Source organism: Mustela erminea, chromosome 7, assembly GCF_009829155.1.
Source record: "Mustela erminea isolate mMusErm1 chromosome 7, mMusErm1.Pri, whole genome shotgun sequence".
NCBI lineage: Eukaryota > Metazoa > Chordata > Mammalia > Carnivora > Mustelidae > Mustela > Mustela erminea.
In genome coordinates this window covers 92,256,412-92,280,447 of record NC_045620.1, presented here as the reverse complement: position 1 = coordinate 92,280,447, position 24,036 = coordinate 92,256,412, and the positions used below count along the sequence as shown (strand labels likewise).

Here is a 24,036-nt window from a genome sequence, read left to right as displayed (position 1 = left end):
TTAGCCCTATATTTTGGGGGCTCACTGTGCTTTCTAGGATAGACTAGGGCCCAATACTCATCCATGATTCAAATCTGGGCTTCTAGGAGTCCCCTGGGGATCTGCTGGGGAACAGGTAGGGGAAATGTGTGTGGTGAGCAGGGAGGCAACGAGGAACAATTTTTTTTGAAGAGAGCTTCATGACTTTTTTGCTTGTTCTATTTTTAACTTGAAAACCACTGACTTGCAACATCCTTTCTGTGAAAGAGAATGTGCTTCAAGTTCCAGACCACACACTTAGGACACAACCTGTTCCTTCCGCAGGTAACAATACAATAATCAATGAGCCGGTGTCTAAATGCCACGAGGGGCACTGACACAGAACCTGGCCTCTCAATCCAGACATCAAAAGCATTCCAAGTTCAAGAGTGGCTAATATTATGGCTTCTTTTCCCTTCTCTTAACTAAATGCATCTATTCATTGGACAACGATTCAACCAGCCCCTGCTATGAGCCAGCAACAGAGGCCAGCACTGGGGATACGGAGATAAACAAGTCCTGGGTCCAGTCTTCCAGGAGCAATTAGCCTCATGAGAGAGATGGACAGGGAAGCTAGGAGTTCTCTCAAATGGGGCAGGAACTCAAAGACACAGAGGGGGCCTCCAAGGAGAATGGCCAAACTTCATGTGGAAAGGAACGCTGAGCTGAGACTCAAAAGATGAGTAGGGGGTCCTGGGAGCAGGTGATTCTAAAGCATGGAGCACAGTATAGCAAGATAGGAAGGTCCAGATGCCACACAGGTCCACGGACACCTGCCACTCCAACGTCCTCTTCAGACTGAAAGTGCCAGGCCCACAAGCCCCTAAACTGGCCAACTGTGACAGCTGGTCTTCAGTAAGATGGGACTGGTATGCACCCAACGCAAAGGCTCGGGCTGGTCCAAGTGCCCTGTGAGGTATTCACTATAGGTGAATTAATTAAACTAGCCAATCACCCTGGCTCCCTTTGCAATTTCAAAAGGAAGAATTGCAAGTGTCTGGCCAGTAAGTGAACAGAGTCAAGTTCAGAAAAGCAAGACGCCACATGAGACTGGGCTCTTCCTGCTAACGCAGTTCTATTTCAAGCCTCTTCCACATAACAAATCACCCATCCCCCAACTTAGTGACTTATTGTAATCATCATTGTTTTATCTCACAATTTTCATGAGTCAGGAATCTGGGAAGGGCTCTGCTGAGTAGTTCTGGCTCAAACCGTCTCCAGCAGTCGTAGTCAGGCCAAGAAGAGGTAGAACAGCAGGGAGCTGCTAGCTCTCTTTATACCCCTCCTTAGAACATTTGCCATGGTGTCTCTCCGGTGAGCTAGTCTGGGCTTCCCCACAGCATGGCAGCTCCAGGGAAGCCAGCTGTCTACATAGCCAGTGAAGGAGTCAAGAGGGAGGTGTCGGAAGCTGAATCACCTTTTATGACCTCGCCTCAGAAGTCCCCTAGGGTTACTCCCATATTCTCTCTTGATTGAATGTGTCACAAAAGCCCACCCTATTTTCAAACCCCCGACCTAATGGAAGGAATATAGAACAAGGTTGTCAACATATGTTGGAATTACCACACAGTCTCAGCTCAATGAAACTCCATTTTCCTCAAGGATTTAGATTCAGGCTAACATAGGCTCTCTGTTCCTTGTACATGAGACAGTTACAGTTAGCTCAGCAGGACTGAAGCATAAAGTATGAGGGGAGCACAGGGAAGGATAAGTCTAGAGAAACAGGCAAGGGACTTTCACGCCAGACTAGGGACAGGACTTTTTCCTACAAGTGCCTACTCTTCCTTGCAGGATGAGCAAGGACAGGTCTGAGTGACTTTTATAAGCAGGTGGCCTCTAGGGAGGAGATTGAAAACTGGTGGTCCATGGCAGAAGACACCCCATACAATATTCCTTAGATTAGGATATTTCTTACAAAAAGTCAGCATTTCTGGCTTCTCTTGAAAAATTAGAAAATCTATCCACAGTGAGCTCTCCTTGCACAGACGCAGAGCAGGAAAGAAAAGAACATCTGTCCTCCAAATGGGGTGTGTGCTCTCTGGTTAGCTGTACTCTCCCCATTTCCTATTGCATCACAGTTGTCTTGTTTCATTCTTTATGTTATATCTTCCTTGGGTCTGTGACCTCTGATCTCAGGCTTCCCACAGGCAATAGCTTTTATGACTCCAGACTAATAAATCCCCCTCTTATTTAACACTTGGCCATGGAATGCAGACATAATCTCTCTTCGTTTAAAGTATAATATACTTATCTCTTTGTACACACTATATGCATACATGTGCTTTCAACTATTTTTAAAGAGAAACTTTGTGCTTGGGGCCGTCTCCCTTGCTGAATTGGACTTGGTCAATTTATTTAGAACAAACAGGAACCATTATATCCCCCGTAAAATGTAAATCAGGTCCAAGGTGACATCCTTGCCGAAGTTACCTCAGCTGCCATGGTGAGTCAGCATTCGGGCCTGGGGGCGGGCCTATTAGCCCACAGGTGAGTACAGCCAATCAGAGCATGGAAATGCCCCCTCAGTGTTGTGTGACCTCACCTCATGCATCACAGGAAGTGGCTTGTCGTACCCCTTCTCCGCTCTGGAAATCCTACCCTTTTCCTCAAATCCAGTCCCAACTCCTTCTGAAAGCCTTCCCAGATTCTGCTAGTTAGGAATGTGGCTGGCTTTGTGTCTGTGTTTCCAAGTTCCTTCATCTCAGCTCCTCCATCCCAAAGTCTCAGCTTCTGTCAGACTCCCTTTTGGCACAGAGCCTGCCTGGGTGATGGCTGCAGGTCTAGCTTCTCCGGCAGCCTGCCGCTTGACTATAGCCTCTCTGGCTGAATCCATTCTCCTGAAGCCTATGCCTCCCCACAGGCTAGTTCTAGAGCTAGTACTGCACAGTCTTCCCACCTGTTCCTCCAGAAATGCCTATTCCTGTGAGAGGGTGAGAAGCGGAAAAGACCAGGAGAACAGAATCTCGGGAGGCAAAGAAATGGCCAGAGGAAACCCCAGCCATGGGTGGGTGGATGTCGTCATTCAAAATTGAAAATGAACCATGGGAGACACATGGGCCCCTGAGTGGCCGCTATTAAGCCATACCTGTGTTTCCATTCAGGTTGTGTCTTTAGATTCGAGAAGAAGAGCTTGAGAAGGTGGACTATCTGAGGAACCAAGTAGGGGAAGCACCATAGTTAGGAATAAAGAGAAGAGCAAGAGGACAGTGGGGATCTCAGAACTGCTCATGAGAGGGGATCGTGAGGGTGAGAGGGACTGGATGATTTTTGCCGATTGGCAAGTGTCAACAGGCAGGATTGAACAAAGTGGCCAGACCCAAACTTTTAAAAATCAAAAACTATTGTAATTTAGAGTGTAAGGATGGGGCAACAACAGGAGCTCACATGACAGAAAACCTCATGCCTGGATTAGAATAGTCAGATAAAGGGGCGCCAGGGTGGCTCAGTCAGTTGGGTGTCTCTTTTCATCTCAGGTCATGACCCCAGGGTTCTGGGATCGAGTCCCCTGTCGGGCTCACCACTCAGCAGGGAGTCTACTTCTTTCTCTCCCTCTGGCCCTCCCCCTGCTAGGTCTCTCTCCCTCTCACTCTCAAATAAATAAATAAAATCTTTAAAATAAAATATATAACGTAAATGCAAGAAACGACAAAGATTTTACTCATGTGTCTAATGCATAATAAACACTGAATACTATCACAGGCATGACTGAGATTATTAGATTAGGATTAGATAACATCCTACATGACGTTTAAATGCTGCCCATCCATTGTCACACATTTGTGCATTCGATGACCCTATCACCTACTAAAGGCCTGCTCTGAGCCAGATGCTGGGGATCTAGGGATGAGCAAGAAAGGCAGAGGCCTTGACCCCATGATCAGTATACTTTAGGATTAGTTATCTTCAACTGGAGGTCGTAACATTTCTATCCTCAAGGGACATGTGGACATAGGCGCACACTACTGGCTGCACATTGACCAAAGTCCTCATTGGCATTTACTTGGAGGGGACCAGAGGTGCCAACCTGCTACACTGTACATCCTGTGACTGAAGGCCCACAGCAACCCCCTCGGGAAATACTGTTTGTACAAGATATGACGCATCATTTTTGGAGGCAGATTTTTTTCAAAATAATAAGACCAAGCACATAATGTTTATTTTCAAAGTATACATTTTTCAAATTCCTTCACAGTGCTCCTATTTTAATCTCGCTGAATGTTTGTCTTTGAAATGACCCACTTTGGAAAATACCAGAATACAGGTTAAGAGCAGACACTTCAAGGTTTGAATCCCAACTCTAACAAGTTTAGACTATGCTGAAGCTACTTAACATCTCTGAGCTTCCTGACATGAAGTAAATAATAGCTAACTCATTGAGGTTGGGTTTTTGAGAGGATGATAGACAGTGATGTCTATAAATTGCATGGAAATCTGGATGTTCAAAAGAGGTGGCCAGTATAGACAATGTAGCCCAAGGAGTTTGGAGGTGGAAAGGATGATGTGATGGATGGAGAAGGAATTGGGGACAGGGGATGGTTGCTTGAAGAATAAGGACACCTGAAGTATGAAAGGGCACAGAGGAATGATGATGAGAAGGGGAGAGGAAGGCCCAGCAGGTGAGACTGGAGGACAAGGGAGAAATGATCCAGGCCAGAAGACACACCTGGAAGATGTTCTTCCCAGTCCATTGCACATCCAAGGAGTGATTCATCTTGCATACAGAATCCCCGGAGCAAATAGGTCTCTCCTGATACTCACTCTACTTCTATCCTTCCACTCCTTTGTGTATCCAGTGCCACTCCCAGAGGAGACATACAAACCATTCTCTTGGTCTCCTGTGGTCCTGCCTCAGATGATTCACTCACAGAACAGCCCATGGCAGATATGGCAGTGTCTAGGCAAGATCTAACTAAGCCCTTTGGCCTAGTCTCTCTTGGCAAGTCATCTCGGGGGCCCCATCAGTGTTTTGTGAGGTCAGGAGCAGGGACAATAGCAGGAAGTCTAAGAAAACAGCAGAATGAATTTGCTTATACTCTCTACGGTTTTGCTTATTTATTTGTTTTCTTGGCATGTTAACTATCTTGACGAGATTTCTGCAAAGTTCCTCTTGATCACTTCTATCAGGAAGAAAAGCTTGTCTCTTGGCCAAGGAGTTCCCCCAATGACCACGAACAGTGTTCTCATGTTCTGGAGGTAACTCACGTGCCTGTTGTGAAATATAGAGCAGTGCTTCAGGTGTATGGTAGAGAGAGAAGGTAGAACCATGGGAAAGACCTCTGTTTCTTGGCATTTATCCCCAATAGGGCTCTGTAGACTTTATAAATACTTGCTGGCTCCTCTTGCTTGTCGTAGGCAGCCCCAGTTCTAAAGTTCAAGTGTTGGATTCACGCACACTTCATTTTTTTTTTAAAGATTTTATTTATTTATTTGGCAGAGAGAGATCACAAGTAGGCAGACAGGCAGGCAGAGAGAGAGAGGAAAAAGCAGGCTCCCCACCAAGCAAAGAGCCCGACGCAGGACTCCATCCCAGTATCCCGAGATCATGACCTGAGCCGAAGGCAGAGGCTTAACCCACTGAGCCACGCAGGGGCCCTCATGCACACTTTAATAAAAGAAAACATCCCAGCTGCTGTCACCTCCCTCTTTGTGTCCTCCCCTAAATAAAAATATTCACGAACTGGGTAAGACTTGTCCCATTCTTCGTCTCACCCTTGCTTTCCTTTCATTCTCTCTCTTCTATCCAGGTATTTTTCTGGAGCCAGCTGCTCTCCAAGAAAATGAGTTACAGCTGCTAGTCATGGCCAGTGGGGAATACCTCTGTCTTGTGCTTTTGGATGTCACCAGGCAGGTTTTCCTGGTTTGGTTTTGGCATCTATCCTTAGCCAGATCCTGAGCTTTCCAATTGGTCCCCTTGATCAGGGTATATGGGGTAATTAATGTGTGGTGCTGTTTGGTTTGTTTAGGAAGGAAAAAAGCTAAGACATGCAACTATCCCTTCTTTTCCTTATTCACACTCTAGAGTTGATGGTGAGGCAACATTACTTAGAGAAGAACTTGACCTTTCATACTGATGAGGTCTACCCCCAAACCTGTCTTTCTATGCAAAATCTCATCTTCTGCTTGTACTATGGATTCAATCATCCAAGAGGCAGTAAACACTCTCTGTAGGTAAATGAGTTGTGATAGATTAGTAATGTCTGACTTACAAGCAGAATGAGAACTGGCAACAGGTATGCCGTGTGTTCATCATCCTTGGTCTGTAACCAACAAGATTATGGAATTGCTTTTCCTATTATTTTTAAAGTCACAGTTCAGTCCATTGTTTCTGTTCCTGGAACCTATAATTACCTTTGAAAGAAATCTATTTTTACCTGGGTAATTGTATCCCATATCTCCATGCCACTCAACTTCTTACATTCAGTCAAGACATATTTATTGGGACCCACCTATGTGCCAAATACTATCCTGGGACCCTGACAATCCAGCAGTGAACAAGAACAACAAGATCCTGGTCCTTATAGACATTATTTCCTAAAGCAGGGAGGCAAATAATATGTAAACGGTGATACACATAAGAACATTTCAAGTAGCAAGTGCTTTGAGAATGGCACCAATGTGATAAAGAGTGACTAGAAGAGGATTTTGCTATTGTTTGTTTTTAAGATGAGAGATACCCTATGATATGCTCATATGACATTGGGAGAATTGATGGATGGAAAGAGAAAGAGAAACTGATTATTCAGGAGAGAGAAAGAATAATTACAGGAACTCCTTGGATGTCCCTTTCTTTTCTGTACACTCTGCCTTCCCCAGAGCAGATAAGATTTTCTCTCTCCAATTGGTCCTCACCTTCTCTGTGCTTCCAGAACTGTTTTCCATCATATACACCATGTCCACCAGCTTCCCAAAGAAAGTCATGCATGACAGCTTTATTTGCCCATGTATCAAGTATTTTCATATAGGTTATGATATTTTTCTACAATCTAGACTCACTTGCGTGTTCTCAAATGTCAAGTGTGGATTGACTTCCTTCTATTTCCTCAAGAGGATCCATTTTCTTAATCCTTTCTCTCAAATAATTCTCTGCATCTGTTTTTGGCAATATCGAAGACAACTGTCAGCAACTATTATGGTCATATAGTGTAACTCTTCCCCTGCAGAAAGTGAGAGAGAGATTTCTGTAACCAAATCGCCAAATTTATGGTCAGCTGCTCAACTCTTTCATAAATTCTTGACAAAATAAGCAAAACATGTGATTCACAAGGAAAGTTTGGCTCTAAATCCCCACTTGGATTTCCTAAATTTTGTGAGCTCAGCCAGGCCGTGCATGAATCTTTCAGACACCTTACCCCAAAGCCCAGGCTAACTCCAGACCCAAACTTACTCCTGATCTGAACTTAATCTTGACCCAGGAAGGAGTGTTTTTCTCTAAAATTCTAGAGCAAAGCCAACCAAGGCTCACCCCAGGGCAGAGTTTTTCATTAATATGGCTGCTGTAGAGGAAAAGGGCCAAGAGCCAGGAGGTCTCAAAAGAAAGAACCTAAAGAAATATCAACAGGAAAAAGGAACTAATGCAGAAAAGCTTTTAATCCTTTATTGATTTACCACTATGGCCCAAATGTTTCCTTGGCTTTGACCCATATCAAAGTTTCTCTTCTTCTTCTTCTTCTTCCTCTTCCTCTTGGTCTTCCTTTTCCTCCTCCAGTGTGTATGTGAAAAGGATTGGCAGAGGGGTTCACTGGCTCTTCCTAGAGATTAGAGCGTGCTATTGACATAAAGCTGACAGTTCATAATTAAGGACCATCAGATTTCCAACTGTTACTTCTTTAGCAGCTCTTCTCAAAAGCAATTCTCATGCATTCTTACTCTTACATTATTTAGAGCAGAGATTGAGACCTGGATCCCTGAGACCTGTCCCCTCACCACAAGGTACTTGTTTGTGATGGTTCAGTGAAGGAACAGCCCTTCAGGCAGCCAGCTTGTCTGAAAGACCAGCTCTTTCAGAAAATTTCCATTTGCTATCGGTTAGAATCCTAATTGAAAATGTCTCTTTTATACAGTGTTTAAATTCTCAGCCCAAAGCACAATTTCTGTTTCTTTGCTTCACATCTTAACCCTGACCCCACCCCTACCTCATGTTAATTAATCTTGTCTGTTAAAATCTGTTTTGGGTGATCTCTCTTGGTCAATTTAATTCTACTATCAGGTGCCAGTTGAGTAAAAGCAAGCAGTCGTACTTGTTAGTTGTATTAATTTCAAATGTTTCATAGAGTTCTCTGTGTTCTGTTGTTTCCAAGGTGTTAGAATGAATTCAAAGTCAATTATACTTTTTCTTTTATAAAATAAATGCTTATGTTCAGTTTTCTACTCAATTAGTGGACCTTTTCCTTATTGATTGGTAAAAGTTCTTTCTATATACAAATGTTTCTCCAGTTTTTCATTTGATATTTATGTTTGTTAATTATTTTAATGTGGAAAAGTTTTTATTAAACGATTAGATTATCATTTTTTCCTTTGTTTTCTGGTTTTTGTTTTTGCCTTATGATAGTCTTCTTCTTCCCAAGATAATGAAGTTATCCATTTAACTTTCTTCTAGTGTGTTTGTGATATATGACATTGGTCAACAAACTATAGCCCTCAGGCTAAATCCAACCAGCTGCCTATCTTTGTAAATAAAGTTTTATTGGGACACAGCAACATTCATTTGTTTATGTATTGTCCCTTTGCCTGTTTTCATACTACAGTGGCAGTTAAGTAGTTGTGACAGAGATGATATAGCTCACAAAGGCTTAAATATTTATTATCTGACCCTTACAGGAGAAGTTTTGTCAACTTCAGGTATATGGCACTAATATTTATTCTAGTTCTTTGTATTAAATAATCAGTGCTTTTTCGCACTGATTTGTCACCCTTATTAGATACAAACACGCGCGCGTGCACACACACACACACACACACACACACAGGCTGTTTTGTTCCACTAATCTGCTGCCTATTTCTACAACAGTATCATACTTTTTTTTTTAATGTAGTTTAAAAATATGTTTAAAGTGCTGAGAATGAAAATTTTTCCACTATCACTGTCAAAATCTTTTTTTTTTAAAGATTTTATTCATTTATTTGACAAAGAGAGAGATCACAAGTAGGCAGAGAGGCAGGCACAGAGAGAGAGAGAAGCAGGCTTCCCGATGAGCAGAGAGCCCGATGCGGTACTTGATCCCACAAACCTGAGATCATGACCTGAGTCGAAGGCAGAGACTTTAACCCACTGAGCCACTCAGAAGCCCCACTGTGAAAATCTTACTGACCATCTTTAAGTCCGTTCTTCTGAATGAAGTACAGAATCATTTTGTAAAATTCTTATATCTGTTATGAGCATTCATATACAACTCCTTATGTGGACATATGTTTTTATTTATCTTTTTTAAAATTTAAATTCAATTAATTAACATATTATGTATTATTGGCTTCAGAGGTGGAATTCAGTGATTCATCCATCTTATACAAGACCCAGTGCTCATTATATCCTGTGCCTCCTTAATGTCCATCACCCAGGTACCTCACCCCCAACCCATCCCCTCCAGCAATCCTCAGTTTGTTTCCCAATTACTGGTCTCTTACGATTTGTCTCCCTCTCTGGTTTCATCTTCTTTTATTTTTTCCTCTCTTCCTCTATGATCCTCTGCCTTATTTCTTAAATTCCACATAAAAGTGAGATCATATGATAATTATTTTTCTCTGATAGACTTATTTTGCTTAGCATAATACCCTCTAGCTCCATGCACATCCTTGCAAATGGCAAGATTTCATTTTTGATGCCTGAGTAATATTCTGTTTCATATATTCACACACACACACACACACACACACACACACACACACACACACATCTTCTTTATCCATTCATCTGTTGATAGACATCTGGGCTCTTTCCATACTTTGGCTATTGTGGACATGGCTGCTATAAATATTGGGGTGCAGTTGTTTTTAATAATCTATTATTATTATTACAGATAATAATAATAATCTATTATTATTAGATAATAATTAGATAATTATTATCCAAGAGTGGATAGGACTGCTGGGTCATATGGCAAGTGTACGTTTAATTTTTTAAGAAACCACCTACCTTTCTTCTATTATATTTAAATTTCTTTTTCTTTAACACTATTTTGATTTTCTTTTTTGGGGAAATCAGTTATGATTCTGCTGTATCTCTTTTGACTCTTTCTTACATTTACTATTTTCTCTTTAACTCTTTTTAACTTTTATTTCCATTCCACTATATTTAGTTCCCTCATTCCTATCTTACATTCTACCACAGAAACACCATTTCTTTGGTGTTTTCTGGGTCTTCTCTAGTTGCTTGCCCCCTGATCTCAGAATTTCTAACTAAGCTTAGCCTTTCATGTATTTCTGTTACTAACAACTTTTGCTCCAGGCTACTACACTTTAAGGTTCCATTTGGTACTCATTTTGGAAAACCCATTTGGGGTTTATCATTATCTACTAAACTGAAGATAAACACATCATAAGATCCTGGGAACCCTAGATCTTTATCTATGAATCTCAATAGGTGATCTTTACATATGAATATATATGTATGTATATATAAAAAAGCCCTTTGTTAGTCATATGTATTAAATATATTCCCCTTCTTTGGCTCCCTTTTTTATTTTTTTAATGTTATTTTTGATTAACAGAACTTTTTATTTTAATGTATTAGTAAATAGATTCCTTATAGTTAGTGCTTTTTATTTTTTTTTTATATTTTATTTGTTTATTTGACAGACAGAGATCACAAGTAGTCAGAGAGGCAGGCAGAGAGAGAGGGGGAAGCAGGGAGCCGGATGCGGGGCTTGATCCCAGCACCCTGAGATCATGACCTGAACCGAAGGCAGAGGCTTAACCCACTGAGCCACTCAGGTGCCCCTAGTTAGTGCTTTTTAATCTTCTAAGAAGTCTTTCCATATCCTGAGATCATGATTGATTTATTTATAATTTATACTATTTTCTACATTTATACTACTTTATTTTTATTTATTATTATTATTATATATAATATTATAGATATTATGTTACATGTATTATATATTAAGGATAATATATATAATATATAATATTAAATATAGTATATATTTATCCTACATTTATACTATTTTCTAGGAAATTTATTGTTCTGCCTTTCTTTTAAAAGAATAGTTTAACTGAATTTTATTTTTGTTTATGTGTGAGACAGAAATTAATATTAATCTTTTTCCAAGTGGGTATTCAAATATCCCAGCACATTCATTGAAAAGACTCTTTTTCCCACTGCTCTATTTCATCACCTTTGATGTAATCAAGAGTCCATATATCTGTTTTATTATTCTAATCCATTGATAAATTTGGCCATTCTGGAGTCAATACCACAAAATCTTCATTGCTATAGTTTTATAACAAATCTTGATACTGTTAGTTAATTTCTTCCATATTACCCTTATTTATATAGACATAATATTAACATAATATTTTATATATTAAATAAATTAATTTCCTATTAATACATATATGTTATTTAATAAATAATACATTTATGTAAATACTTACATCCATATTATTTATATCCATTATTTATATATTTATACATATATTTATATGTATGTATATATATTTCCCTCTAGGCACAGCTTTATCTACATATATCCACAGCTATGAACATACAGTATTTTTATTATTGTTCAGCTCGAAATATTTTATAATACTATTAGGTTCATAGCTATTTGGTATTGTTGTACCTTCCTAGTGATCTAAACCTTTAATTTTATCTTTTTCCAGTGTGAATTTATGTTACTTTTGCCATGTGCCTAGAAGCGCTAGTAACCTGGGATGATATAAATCCAATTTTGGAGGATGAATAATTAAACTTGAGTTGCTGTCCCTCTAAAGGCCTATTTATTTCTGATTCAACCTACTCATAGGGTACAAGCATCCCTGAAGGTCTCAATCTAAATGAAAGAGGGTCATCAAGCTTCTCTCTTGTTTTGCTCCTGTATTATCAGTTCTGTTCTTCATTGGCTCTCTGTGCATGTTTAAATTTAGTTATCTCATTTGCTTATCTCTTCATGGGTTTCTGTCCTGTTTCCTAAAGACCATCTCTTCTACTCAACTGAAGATACCAAGCGGCTTCCTGAAATTTTCTTTTGGAGCCTGTAGTACATTATTCTGAAGATATATTTGGCCTCTGAATCCTCCGCCTATTTTCTTTCGCTTGTTTCTGTCATTTATTTACAGGTTCTATATTAAATTCTTTCCTCTTTAATCATAATTCTCATCACCATACTATAGATCACATTTATGGAGTGCTACTGTGTACTGTCCTAAAGCACTTCTCATGTATTGACTCATGTAACCCTCACAACAACAATGAAGAAAGAATTATTAACTTCATTTTATAGATGTGAATCCTGAGACACCAAAGTTAGGTAACTTGCCCAAGGTCACGGAACTATAATTGGTGGAGTCAGGATTTGAACCCAGACAGTCTGGCTCCATAGTACTGATGCTATACTGCCTCTCAGTCATATTTAAATCATTTTTAAATGGTAAAACCTACTTAAACTCAGTATTCTGACAACAAATAAGGTGTGTAGATTTCCCCGGGCTCCATTTCTATTTGCGTGAAGGTCAAACTCCATTCTCAGTTCCGCAGCTGAAGGGCAGGTTGGAGTACGTAACCTTCAGCCCAGTCCTGATTCCAGTGGGTGTTCATCCATTTAAACCCTGCACCTGAGACTCTGAACGGATTTGATTCTTGAAAAGCTATGGTTCTCACTGGTTCCGACAGAGCTCTTTCTCTCATGCCAACTTCAATAGCTTTTTACCTCTAGGGATTTCTCTTCCAGGATGTAGGTACTACGGCCAGCCCCGACCCCGGGTTTCTCAACATATATGCGCACGCATGCACACAACACACACACACGCCATCTCACTACTTACTGCCTAATTAACTCTTGGGGACTTGTGGTCTTTAAGTAGATGCACAGAGATGACAAGAGAAGAGGAGGAGAATCAACCTTGGTTATCTTACAGGACCCCACAGCAGAATGGTGGTTGGGTCTTTGAATCAAGAGGTAAACAGTGGTGAGGTCTGAAGAGTCTTGTGTTTTTCATGTATGTTCACTTTCATGATCTGAATGAGGGGAAGGGATGTCTTAACCTTCATTTGTCTATGTTGAGGATTCCTCTAAAATTTTGGGTTTATGCTGTCCATTAGACTTAGTTTTGGGGGGTGGTTTTAAGTTTCCCCACACCACTCCCTGCCCTGATTTCATACATATTTTATTTAAAATAAGTGAGAGATTGGAGCACCTGGGAGGCACAGTTGGTTAAGCATCTGACTCTTAATTTCAGCTCAGGTACTGGGATTAAGCCCCACGTCAGCCTCTGAGCTCTGCATGGAGTCTGCTTCTCTCTCTCCTTCTGTTCCTCTCCCCACTCATGCTTTCTCTCTTTCTCTCAAAAAATAAATAAAATCTTAAAAAAAAAAAAAGTCAGAGATTGGGTCACCTAGGTGGCTCAGTTGGTTAAGCATCATCCTTCGGCTCAGGTCATGATCCTGAAGTCCCAGGATCAGGCCCTGAACTGGACTCCCTGCTCAGTGGGGAGTCCGATTCTACCTCTGTCCCTCACCCTGCTCTCGTGTTTTTTCTCTCTCTCTCTCTCAAATAATTAGCTCTTGAAAGAAAGAAAGAAAGAAAATGAGAGATGCTATACTAACAGCTGTTAATCAAGAATTCTTCTCAGCTGGGGTTCCTGGGTGGCTCAGTGGGTTAAAGCCCCCACCTTTGGCTCAGGTCATGATCCCAAAGTCCTGGGATCAAGCCCTGCATTGGGCTCCTTGCTCAGCGGGAAGACTGCTTCTTTCTTTGCCTCTCTCTGCTTGTGCTCTCTCTCTCTGACAAGTAAATAAATAAAATCTTAAAAAAAAAAAAAGAATTATTCTCAGATATTATTTTTAAAGCTTACCAAACAGATTAGATCAGATCAATGATCAAAGAAATTCATAAAGGTATTCATATTCATAAAGTGCCATATTAAATTCAAAACCTGATCACAGCTTCATCAGTGGCCTTTGTGTATCTACAGATACTTTTCACCCACTTACCACCTCCCAAATGCTCAACACATAAAAGTAACCAATCAAGCCTTTTTTGTAAGGACAACCTCCTTTCTTGGATATGACTAGGAAGCAACCACTGTTTTCCTACCCAACTAGTACCACTCTCCTCTTCTTCCTGAGTAACGCAACTCTAATCTTATTTGGAGTAACTACACTTTTGATCACTATTTAAAACTCTGGCTACATGACATTATTTTAGCTAAGGAAATGTGAGTAGAAGTTGTTGGCGGGGGCGGCGACAATGCACAGAAAAATTCTTTCTAGAGGGGCAGGCAGCTGGGGATTGCTCCCCACTTCCTCCTGCTTCCTGCCTGAACACACACATGATGGCTGGATCTTCAGCAGCTGTGTTAGACCATGAGCAGCCTAGAGATGCTGACACAAGGCAGATGGACAGAGTAACTGGTATGGGTCCCTCATGCCAGTTTGGGGCTTCATACTTCTGGACATATCTTGTACAACAAAAATAATAATACAACATATTTTGTTTAAACCACAGTTACTTACAGTCTTTTACTAACAGTCCAATACAATTTCCAGCTGAGATTTTTCTCTAAATAATAAAATTAATAAAAAGTGAATGCTTCTTTAGTGCCTAAGATGTGCTGAGCGATGAGTGATATTTTATGTGATTTTACACACTCAGCCACATCCTAACTGGGTCTAACGTTGCAGCCCAAACACCAACAATGGCCCCAGGATGGGGTGCCTGGGTGGCTCAGCTGGTTAAGCGTCCGCCTTCGGCTGAGGTCATGATCCCAGGGTCCTAGGATCAAGCTGCGCATTGGGCTGCCTGCTCCGGGGGAAGCCTGCTTCTCTCTCTCCTACTCCCTCTACTTCCTGCTTTTGCTGTCTCTCTTTCTCTCTCGCTGTCTGTCAAATAAATAAATAAAATATTTTTAAAAGTAAATAAATAAATAATGGCCCCAGAAAACACACGGGGCACAGCATCTGAGCAGCGGCAGTGCCTGCGGTTAAAGCTAGGTAGTGTCCAGGCTGCTAGGCGTCTTTCACAGCATTCTCTGACTTTTCTAAGCCTCAGATCATAAATGCCACCCAAACCCCAAACTACACAGACTGAGCAGCCGTCCTGGGCGGGGACTGGCCAGCAGCTGTCGCACCACCACCATGGGGCCTGCCAGCTGGAGTTCCACATTCACATACCATTCGGGAATCTTACAGTGTAAGTCATCCTTTGGCAAAATCCCATTTTTCTCCTGAGTAAAACAGGAGCAGAGCGGTTGTCAAAATTACTGATTAGCGATCCCTCAGCATTTTTATCACTAAGTGGTCAGGCATATTAACACATATGCAGGCCATCCCCAGTTTTTCTGTTTGCAGCTGTGTTAGCCTTCACAGGTGAGCCCCAAGTAATAATCAGATTCACTTCTAAAAATTTGCCCAGATTCAATGGAACATTTATATATATTCTTATAAGGTGTTTTCTAGCCCTTTCTCACTCAACTTCAAACCTTTTGTCTATATTGAACATTCCTCTGAAATTCTCACTCAACTTCAAATTAAAATGTTACTATTGTTGATACAAAAGTTGGGTATTCATCCTTTCTGATGGAGGCATAAAACTCCATAGTGTATATGGACCACATCTTCCTTATCCATTCGTCCGTTGAAGGGCATCTTGGAAGAGATTATGTTGAGTAAAATAAGTCAAGCAGAGAGAGTCAATTATCATATGGCTTCACTTATTCGTGGAGCATAACAAATAACATGGAGGACATAGGGAGATGGAGAGGAGAAGGGATTTGAGGGAAATTGGAAGGGGAGATGAACCATGAGAGACTATGGACTCTGAAAAACAACCTGAGGGTTTTGAAGGGGCGGGGGGTGGGAGGTTGGGGGAACCAGGTGGTGGGTGTTATGGAGGGCACGGATTGCATGGAGCACTGGGTGTGGTGAATAAACAATGAATTCTGTTACGTTGAAAAGAAATAAATAATAAATAAATTGAGAAAACTTAAAAAAAAAAATGTTACTGTTATGCTTATAGAATGGCTGCTTTTCTGCTTTTCTTTCTCACCCGAAATCTGTTCAGACTGAGAGCATCTGACTGAAAAGTCAGAGTCAGTGATACACCGATTTCAACACATGGGAAAAACACTGAAAATTTTACCAGACCTCAAACACACATGAGCCAATATTGCATGAGGACCCCCCTTTGAACGCATGTGTTGCTGGTCTGTCTCTGAGTTTGAGAAGCCTGAAGAGATGGGCCAGGTATCAGGAACAAAGGACCGTTCCTATGGCAATCTAGATAATTCCCTCCCTTCAAATCGTGATTTGATAGTGATAGGAAGACTCCTCTAGCAGCAAACCCCGTGTCACCCCGCCCATGACCTATCGCTAATGTCTGAAATTCTACCACAGAGTTTTTTTCAGTTCTTACACTTAGGGGATACAGATGCTACTGGGAAAGACAGCAACATATGGTTTTCTTCAGTAGGTAGAATGACCCAGTTTATCAGTGCCTAAGAGCTACCAGCGCGTGTATAAATCAGGACACCAAAAAAGGAGTGTGGTTGCGGGGGAGGGGTTGCAGGGGGTGGTGAGGGCATGAGGGGCACCAAGAGACATGCTGACCAGTGGGGGAGCTCAGAGGCTTAGGGGCAGGAGAAGAGGGGCCCAGGAAGGGCCCCAGGAGGGGTGAGTTCCTCAGAGAGGCGGGGACTCACAGAGAGGTGAGGCACAGAGCAGGGGTCCAGTGAGGGAGCCTCAGAGAGGACAACTGGACACAGAGTCTTCAGCACCCAGCCTTGGCCCGGGTAGGGCACCTGGTAGATCTGATCACTGAGTGAGGGGCAGCAGCATGTGGGCCCTGGGTCCTAGAGGGAGAGGAGGTTGAATGAGGGAAGAAGAGGAAGAAGACAGAATAGTCCATTGTCTCCCACTTCACAGTCACCCTCCTCTGTGAGCTAGCCCTGACACATGGTAGATGCTTTCCCAGTCAGCCCCAAGCCCCGCCTCACTGCTCCCCTTGCCAAGGTCAGTCTCCAAAAACTGGTTGTCCAATCACATGGGGATGAGTCAGGGCCCTACCAGGCTGCGTAGGGCGTGGGTGTGGGCGGGAGCCGGCAAGACTTGCACAACCCTGGCCGCTGAGGTCACTGGAGGGAGCCCAGCTGCCTCATGAAGCCGCAGAGGGACCCCTCCAAAGACTTCAAGAGGAGGGGTGCCGGGCAGCTGGATTTCTGCCTTCCCATCTGGCTTGGCCCTCTGAAGTGCTCTGTCACTTCCTGGACCAGAGTATTAGCAGGGATAATGAGTCCCTTCCTGTCTGCCCCTGCGGATAAGGGGAGGTCCTAGGAAATGTTAAAACCAACACCCCTGACATCCCCAAGCTTGACCTTCTATTCCAGTATCGCTCTGGGCATTCCTGGGTTGTAAAGTGGGATCGTGGCATCCGGGAAGCTTCCAGAACCTCTGGCAGCGTGGAACATTCCACCTTTCCCAGGACAACCGGCCTGGGGGATTCCTGGCCAGTTTGAGTCTGATGAGAGGCGGTTAAGGGATGCCAAGTCTCCAAGCCAGGTCAGCCCAATCTTGGAGACGTCAGAGCCAGCCCGAACTTGTGCCAAGTTTCAGATCCATCCACCTCAGTCCTCCAAAACCATCTGCTGACGCAGGAAGCCAAGTTGACAGGAATAAAGGCACATATCACCAGAGATGGTACAGAAAACACCAAGTTAGAGATAGAGAAACCTATCCCTTCTTATACCTAGAGCTTGTCCCATTTGAGCTGAAGGCAACAAAGAAACTCCAGGCCAGTGATCCCCAAAGTATATGCCTCTAATGGGGGGAAGGAACAGAAGAAGGAGGGGAGATTTTTTTAATCCCCCTGCTGTCACCACACCCACCTGCAGAAATTCTGAATCATCTTCTAGATAAGAAGGGCTGCAGTATTGACAGCCAAAAAGATTCAGTAACTTTACTAAGCACCTCCTTGTTCTGGCGTCATGTGTAGATTTCCTCAAGGTGCTGGGACACACACGGTTAAAGAACCTTTGCTCCCCAGTGGGTCATCACTCTGGACCTGTCTGAGCATGACTATTTATTTACTCACGAGACAGTCCTTTAGGAGTGTCTGAACCAGCCTAACTTCACCCTTAAGGTGGGATGCTGAGGAAGTAACCCGCTGGCCCAGCCTGATCCCAGATGCTCATCCAGGCAGGTGAGGCTGGGTCTCACGGTCACAGGCAGCCTCCAGCTCTGGTGGGACCAAGTAGCAAACAAAGCAGGGGTTAGGCCCACAGGTGGAAAGAGTGCAGGCAGTTTCAACCATGCAGCATTTGGGAGTCTGGCCAATTAGGTTTCTGCAGCCAGGAATCTGCAACTGAGCTCCGGAATTTAGGAGAATTCTCCAGTCTGTGGGCTGGGCAACAAACAGGTATAGGCAGAGAGGCAGGGGTCTTAGGAGGCGACCAGGAAGGGAACCCAGGAACAGAGGCCAAAGGGAAAACAAATGGGGTTCAATCTGGAATGTTGGGAGTTGGCTCTGGATGACCTTGCCTTGGATCAGACAGAGGGAGGGAAGGGGAATGAACAGCACAGAGTCATGGGAGAATATGGGCCAGATGGAGGGAGCACTGTGAGCCTGCCATAGAGGGCATCCATGAACTCTGTGGAGGAAACCTGGGAGCTGGAAGTAAGGGTCAAGTCGCTGAGCAGCAAAGGAGTCTGTCCTCTGACTCGTTAGGGTGCACAGCCAGGGCCCTCTCCAGCCCGCATGGGGTCATTGTATGAATGGAAAACAGCACCCCCGGCAGGCAGACCAATTGAGTAGATGCACCAGAGACTCTCAGGCGGCACCTCTGTACAAAGAGAAAGACGGCACATCCTTCTGCAGAAGCAGCCCACGCCAAGACACACGACTTGCGAACAGAGCAGGAGCTGAGTTGCAGCATCCCCTTAGTCTCTTGGTCAGCTTCTGCATGCAGTCTGCAAACTGGACGTCTGTATCTAGATGCTCTGGGAACTGCTCAGAGAGGTGGCGTGTGAACCCTCCTGTTCTCCGTGGTGGCTGTGGGCAAGCCTGGACCTCCCAGCAAGAAACAGCAACCTTAGGTGGGCTTAACTCCGCGGTGGGAGGAAGGGGTTTTGAAGTAAACGGGAGATCGTGCCTTTGAAAACCCCACCCACGCCTCAGCTTCCTCCCTGTTGTGTAGTCCTTAATCGATTTCCTGTTCACACATGTCGGAACTTCCAAGAAACCGTGCTAGTGACACTCTCTCCCCACCCATCGACCACCGAGCCACAGCTGGAGAGAGACTGACAAGATAGGCAGCCTCAGCCATGAGCTTCTGGCGTGAATCCTGACCTGCAGGTTATAGTAATTACCAGTAACAACTAACATTTATGGAGCACACTGCAATTTATCAAATGTCTTCACACAGCATCTCATTTCCTCCCTATGAGGCAGGGATGACTGGTAGGGCTCTCACAAATGAAAAGACAGACTCCAAGATGTCTGACCTGGCTGGGGCAGGGGGCGGGGAGGGTGTGGAGCAGCAGGGTAATTGGGAATATGCCCCTCTGGAGTCTGACTGCCTGGGTTCCCATCCCAGCCCTGCCATGCCCTGGCTGTGTGACACAGAGCAACTTGCTTCACCTTTCTGTGTCTCTGTTTCTGCAAGCATGAGGTGGGGGTGTCTGTAGCTGCTTCATGGACCAGGGGGTTGTGGCAATTAAAATGTTTAGAACACTGCCTGACATGTGACAGATGATCCCAGCAGAGAGGGTCTACTTTCCTAGCCAACTCTGGAAAATCAGATCCACCACTATGTCCAAAATCTCACACCTTTCGGCAGCCCATTTGAGGTCCAACTGAGTTTGGGTCTGATTGCTGTGTCACATGTGGGAAATTTAACCACCTGTGGAGCATGACTTGGCCCCTACGTATCCTGTCACAGTGGGCTGAGCACTCAGGGAAGGTGGCCACAGTGCAGGTGACAGGACAAGTGAAGCAGATGGACTGGGTCTGGGCTGGGCTGGCCAGTGTGTGCTCCCCAAGAAAGACCCTCTAGCCAAAGGGGCTCAAGGGGGAGTACCGACTCAATACAGCCCCTTCCGCTTTTCAACAGCATCCTCCCAGTTTTCCACAGAAGCCCCAAATACTGACTTCTAATGTGCAATGTCTTGGTTTTCAATTTTAGCAACTATTTTGAATTTCCTAAAACACTGCATGGCCCAGACCAGAGCCAGCCGCAGGCCCCCAGCCTGAGCTACTTCTCCAGGCTGCCCTCCCTGACTGCCACGCTCTTGGAGCCTTCAGTGCCTGCTGACCACATACCTCTTCCCAGACCAGTTCTTGCCTGTCCTCGATGGACACTGGTTGCTCTCCTGGTTGCTGGTTGCTCTCCTTGAGGTCTGTAGGTAGGAAAATGCCGGTCACGGAAGCAGTGGGTGTTCCACCTGGAGCGCAGCAGAGGGAAGGTGCCGTAAGTAATTAATTACTCAATTACCATGGAGCATGAAAAAGACAGTGCTATGTAAACAAGATAAACCGAGTCACACTTCTGCATGGGAAGGCGCGGTGAAAAGTGTTAAGGAAGTGTGTCACACACATGTAAGATACCATGTGCTTCTATGGAAGACAGTTCGGCAGCTCCTAACTGTGTGATAGTTGCACAACCTTACACTCATACGAAAAACCACCGAATTATACATTATAAATAGGTTAAAAAGAAAAAAAAGAAAGATACCATGTGCTTACCGGAATTTGTTAGTAGTACTTGACTCGGGGGGAGAGCTTGACACCACATGAAAACCCCTTCTGAAAGTTAGGAACCTCAAGATCATCTCCCCCAACCTCTCATAGTAAGATGGGGAAACTGAGAGGAACATGCTTAAAATTCCAGAGCTGGTGCCCAGCCTTCCAACACCGACGTGGATCTCCCCGCATACCCACTAAACCCACTCTCCAGGCCGTGATTGGCCATCCTCGCTTTCCAGGGCCAGGCATTTCGTTCCCCGGGGTACATCCCCGTGCGTGTCCCCAGGCACGCTCACTAGGATCACGTCTGCACTGGAGCCTCGGGAAGGGGAGGACATAGAACTCACATTCGTAGGGCCCCTTGTTTATTACCCAGGGGCCTCAGTGTGTCCCTTTTTCTGAAAAAGGCACATGGGCATGGAAGAGAGGACCCAGCCCAGGGTCAGGCAGACCTCCTACAAATACCACATATGAGCCAGGTGACCTTGTGTGGGGGGCGTCTGGCATACTTTTTCTCTCCGGGGCTGCATCGGGACTCGCTCCCACTTGGTATGGGTGTAATCATTAGGAGGTTTCCCTACCCCCCAGCTGCAGACATGTTGCTGAGTGACTGCCAACACTGAGCCCCTGACTCTGGCCCAGGAATGCTTTTTGGCTAATAAATAACATCTTGAGAAATGACACAAGGTCCCTGAACCCACCAAAGGGAGAGTTACACGCGCACACACACGCACACGCACACACACATACACATGTACATGTACCACCGAGTGGCTGCGGGCACAGGGCTGCTGAGGAGGTGGCCCTCGGGAACCCAACCCTGGAAGCTAAAAGCCAGTCTTCAGGTCACCCAGGTCCTCCCGGCACCAGGGGCCAGCAAATGCCCTGGCTGAAGCTGGTGGGCCCTGTGCTCATCTGGTCGCTGGCACCGAGACGCCTTCTCCCTGACTTCTGAATCCATTTGGCAGTCCTGGTGCACGTTGAGACCAGACTGCTTTAGCAGTGAACTACAGAGACAATGATCTCAGCAAGACTGAGGCAACAGGATGAGAGCTGAATGGCGCCTGTACTCCTATGCGGGTCAGTGAACACAAGCTACTCGTGCCTACACTTGAGGGGATCTGCATTCAGGGCAACAAGGATTTGCCAGAGAGGAACAGCCAGGGACTGAAGAAGAGCAACATTTGCGAATCTATACAGGCAGTGATGGAACAGGCAAAAGAAATCAGGGACTTATTATCAACTCCATCTTTTGGGTCCTAATTAAGACAATCGCCTAGGTTTCTCGGCTACTGTCCTCTCCATCTATAACGGGGTAAACAGCTAATAACTGTTTTCAATACGCCAGGTGCTGTATTGAGCAGGGAATCAATACCGCCCACCCACAAATGCACGTGTGCGGACACACATGGAGCGCCCAGACCCGGGAAGAGAAAACAGTGAGAAAGAAACCAGGAAGGAGGTGATTCTTCCTGAGAGGTAGCTGGAGCAGTAAAAGGGATGGGTCACAGAAGCCAAGGGGAGAAGACAGAAGAGGGAGCAGCTGGCCGGCATGTCACACGTGGCCAAGAGGTTAAATTGGATGAGGACTAAAAAAAGGCGCTGGGACTGAGCAGTGAGAAGGTCACGAGGGACCGCGAGGACAGTTCCTTGCTCTGTAGACTGGAACACAGACGGGAGGGAAGGGGTGGAGGCAGTGGGGACAGATTGGTGTGTTCAGGAAATTTGCAAAAGGAAGGACAGAAAAGAGTGATGGGTCCAGTGGGCTCTGTAGTTCGTAGGGAGGGATGAGGAGCACAGCGGCGGAGGGGAGCTTCCCGTAAGTGGACGGACACAGGAGGAACGAGGCCTGACCAGTAGAACAAACGTTTGACAGAGGAGACGGCCAGGCAACGAGGATGGGGAGACAGCTTAGAGCTAAACTCCAGTTTTCCCTTGGAGCGGCAGCTGAGGGGGATGTGGGCCATCCACCTGAAGGAGTCTGAGAAGTGGGCTTCCATCCTTTCCCCCGAGGAAGCGCTATTGTGGCTATTGCCCCAGTTGCAGAATCCCGACACATATTCCTGTCCACCCACTTCCCCACACACACAAGCAAGCTCACATGTTTCCTCACTCCATGTGCCCAGGGACAGTCCCTTCTCTGGGCCTCATTTTCCTGCCTGAAGCTCCTGACAGTCATGGGGCTGCCTTGGGGGTCATCTGGGGAGGGGAGGTGGGCCACGCAGATGGCAGGGAGTGGGGAGGTGTGGAGGGCGGTAACTCAGGGCTTGGTCATGCAAGATCAAGGCTTAGGGATTCCACATTCAAAGCCCAGCCTCCCTTCAAGGGCTGGGATCTCCCCAATTGATGGGCAATTCCCGTTCTGCCTGTTCTCCAATAATGCTTCCGTTTCCAGTCCAAAGATGAACTCAAAGAAGCTTGTATCCAAAAGAAGGATTGGAAAAAAAAAAAAAAAAAAAAGAGTGAATCGGATGGGAGAGGTCTCGGCTGCCAGCATGTACGCAATGCCGCCTGTTCTTGAGTGCTTTCATAATCCACGATGAGTCACAGCTGCCCGCAGAGCTGGAACCTAAGTCCTCACAACCCCTCTGCCTGGAGGAGGTAAGGCGTGCTCCTTAACCATCTGCGGCCATAGCCTCGCCGGGAAGAACGCTGCCCCTGGGCAGGCAGCAACTCCAGATGAGGCCGGAACAGTGGGAGAGATCCCCTGATTGGCAAAATTCCTCTCTGAGACAACAACAAAGTCCTTTTGTTCCATCCCATGAACATCTCTGGGAGGGATAACACGTGGAATCCCAGCATTTTAAAGCTGAGAGGAACTTTAGACTCGTCCAGTCAAGTCTCCTGGCTTCAGATGAGAACATGGAGGCCCAGTGTCCAGTGGGAGATTAGCAACCACGCAAGGTCACGCCATGAGCTCGTAGTGGTGTAGGGACTTGAACTTGGGTTTCCTGACAGTAAGCCCATGATGTATAGTAGGGCTGATGATGATCTATTAAGAATATTGTCCCCATTGGGGCACCTGGGTGGCTCAGTCAGCTGGGCGTCCGGCTCTTGGTTTTGGCTCAGTTCACGGTCTCAGGATTGTGGGATTGAGCCCTGCATCAGGCTCCCTACTCAGTGTGGAATC

General features: G+C 44.8%; 1 long non-coding RNA gene across 1 annotated transcript in view; it reads right to left on the bottom strand.

Annotated features, from left to right (window-relative positions):
- Positions 1-7,635: 7,635 nt before the first annotated feature.
- Positions 7,636-24,036, bottom strand: part of LOC116595802 — a 60,112-nt gene continuing 43,711 nt past the window's right edge. The window contains exons 4-6 of the long non-coding RNA XR_004287859.1: positions 20,484-20,605; positions 15,344-15,396; positions 7,636-7,766 (exon numbers count right to left, since the gene is read on the bottom strand). This is a non-coding gene — a long non-coding RNA (uncharacterized LOC116595802). The remainder of the gene's footprint in view (positions 7,767-15,343; positions 15,397-20,483; positions 20,606-24,036) is intronic.